The sequence below is a fragment of the Poecilia latipinna genome, unplaced genomic scaffold, assembly GCF_001443285.1.
Source record: "Poecilia latipinna isolate Pla-1442-1.1 unplaced genomic scaffold, P_latipinna-1.0 Scaffold4473, whole genome shotgun sequence".
Lineage (NCBI taxonomy): Eukaryota > Metazoa > Chordata > Actinopteri > Cyprinodontiformes > Poeciliidae > Poecilia > Poecilia latipinna.
This window is the reverse complement of record NW_015117089.1, coordinates 1-2,924: the sequence shown is the minus strand read 5'-3', so window position 1 is coordinate 2,924 and position 2,924 is coordinate 1. Positions and strand designations below refer to the sequence as shown.

At 34.9% G+C, this 2,924-nt stretch overlaps 1 long non-coding RNA gene across 1 annotated transcript; it reads right to left on the bottom strand.

The window, feature by feature from the left end:
• Positions 1–798: 798 nt before the first annotated feature.
• Positions 799–1,303, bottom strand: LOC106942685 (uncharacterized). The gene is made up of 2 exons (XR_001423689.1): positions 1,215–1,303; positions 799–1,002 (listed from the first exon to the last, which is right to left on the bottom strand). It is a non-coding gene; the product is annotated as an uncharacterized LOC106942685 (long non-coding RNA).
• Between the last annotated feature and the right edge of the window lie 1,621 nt (positions 1,304–2,924).

Below are 2,924 nucleotides of genomic sequence, written 5' to 3'. Positions count from 1 at the left end.
CTGGCTCAGGAAAATAAAGCTAGAGGAGCAAGAATGTTTTCACAAGCTTTTTTAGGTCATGACTTTATGGTGATTCTTATGCTTGCTTTTAGACTTTTTAGACTTTGTGTACTGTGAATTATGCCGAACAGGATATTATGACTAGTGTCTTTGAAAATTGGTTTGTAAGTCAAACTTAACATCATGGTTTCTGACAATAGCTTCTTATTATTGCAAGGTCACCTGCTCAGACACCAGGCCATGGTATGTGGAAAAATGTATTGGAAAGAAATGTACATATTTTTAGTTTGACCTCAAAAATGAACTTTTGATGTTACCAAAAAATACCAATCTTTGCTTTCATCAACCATTGCTCATCATTTTTCTTCAGTCCAGTCCGTTGGGCAAATTGAAACCTTTCATAATACAATTAATTTGATTTATATAACACTAATTTACAATAGGTAATGTTAAGACAATTTACAAAAAAAAGTCATTTCCATTCTACTTAACAGTGCAGCAATTTTTATGCATTATTTAAGTCAGTAAAAAAAAAAGTTAAGTTATCCGAGTTAAAAATGTGAATTGCATCATGTCATTGACTTATTGACTTGACTTGTTTATATGCTTCCCCCCCCTCTTCAAATTACTTTTACCCTGTAGTGACTGATTTGGACACAACTGGAGTTCCATAAAGTCTCGTAGTAAAAGTCACATTAAGACATAATCAGAAAGCCTCATGCTGAACCGATTCTCCCCACAACCAACCATCCTCCAACGTTTGTTTATCAAGTCAGAGTTTTTAACAAGAAAGAGTACAACCGGTAAAATTGTTGCTTTATAAGTCACAACAAGTGTACATTTTATCTTTAGGTTTTATGTAACACCATACTAATAAGCTACATGATTGTTGGTAAATAATATCACACCGAACACAAATCCTAATCATAAATCTCTACTGGATTTGCTCCTTTTTTCTTCTGCAGCCCCTGAATTAACAGGAACAACTGATGTTTGTCCGTTCTGTAAGAAAAAAAAAGTTTTGCTTCTTTTACATTGTTGTTTTTAGAGCACACAAATGATACAGTACTTAATAAATTAAAATAAAAGTTGGTCATTTACATTATATTCATTTAGCCACAAAAGGAAAGTTATTAGTTATACTCTACAATTCAGAGGGGAAAAGGTTTTAGACATTTTAATGAGATCCAAATTTTTTTAAAGTTTTGACAAACCTTGAAGTCTCTTCAGCTCGTGGAGTCGTCTCAGTGAAGTTATCGTTTGTGGAGGGAAACTTGCTGTCACTGTTCTGCTCAGTCAGAAAGTCCCTAATGTCATGTCGTGAGCTGGAAAAAAAATCAACAAGCATGTTTGCAAAAATAGAAGTCACATCGAATTTTCACTTAAGACTTATAAAATAGTTTTATGATTTTGGTTATGGCTGTAGAACTTAAACTGAGGCAACAATGAACAATAACTTGTTGGGCAAATAGTGGAAAAAGAGGAGATATTAAAGACATGCTAACCTAAATGTGTGCAAATGCAACCATTGCTCAAAATGAATCAAACTCACGTAACACAGTGTAATGATTCACCTCTGCAGCACTTTGAGTCACCTGAACTTTACCAAAATGTAATTACATACTAGATTTATCTGTAACTTTATTCTTACCTGTGTGATTAGATGCAGTTTGTCCAACAGGTTCCATGTTGACGTAAATTTCCTCCATGGCTTCAGACTCTGTGCTGCTTTTAACACTGACTATAAAATCCACTGCAGTCGTGGAACTAAGTGAAAAACTGTGGGAAAGAGGTGAGATGTGTCTGGTGTTCAACATAAAAAGTAACATATTTTAGAGATAACAGCCAAATAAAGTAACTCATGAGTGCGGTTTCACTATTATTTTCTTAAATATCTTACACAACATAAGATTCTTGAAGGTTTCAATAGTTTCCTAAGTTCATATTTGCTGATTCGGTTCTGTATCAATGAATATTTCTCCTTTTTCTTTGTTTTCCTTCAGCTCGGTTAATCCTACTCATAATAAACACATTACACTTTTCTATCAGTGAAGAAAATAAATTAATTTTACATTCATGCACAACTTTGCAGCCTGCCGTATGGTATCAGAAATTAGAAATGGTTTTAAATCACTGATATAAGGATGAAAAATGTTTGATATAAGGGTGTTGTGATGTTCCTGCTCCTGGTGTCCAAACGTAGTTCCGAAAGGGTAATAAATTGTTGGAGAAGATGACCGGTTCACTCCTTGGATCATATGGACCCAACAGTTTTACGGGTCTCATTCTGTCCTGATAACTAGTCATAGCCCAGTAAATACAACTATCATCTTTGCAGTTTTATTTCTAAATCCTCGTTTAACCCTATTCCTTGTCTTCTTACTGTCTCACTCCATTAGCAGAAACACTGACATTAAGAAACAACAATATTACCAAACCTCTATAACCGCTGGATTGAATAATTATGAAATTGTACGTATTTATTCTTAATTAAAGATATATACTTTTAGGACTGCCGTTTAGTAAAAAAAAAAGCTAGTGTCTAAAACTCAGTCACCATGTCTTCTCATCTTCTGAGAGAGATCGACAGTTTGACAAACAGTTTGCTTTGTGAAGCACCGCCTCACTGGGAGGAGGAAAGGCTAACATGCCAATCAGCTGCATGTTGGGCGGGTTAAAGTAAGAGAAACCTGATGCTGCATTCAAAGCATGAAGAAGACCAGCAAGCAAAGCATTCACAGAGTGGATGTAGTAGAATATCAGAGTACACGAGATACAGGATAGAAGATTTGACTGAATCAAGATCTGTGCAGAAGTTCATACTGGGAAGCTAACTGGAAAATTGCTAGCCAAGTATGTGGAGCAGGAAAATAGGTTTGCCTCAAAAGATTCAATTACTGCAACATGTAAAACATGTTTAGTTA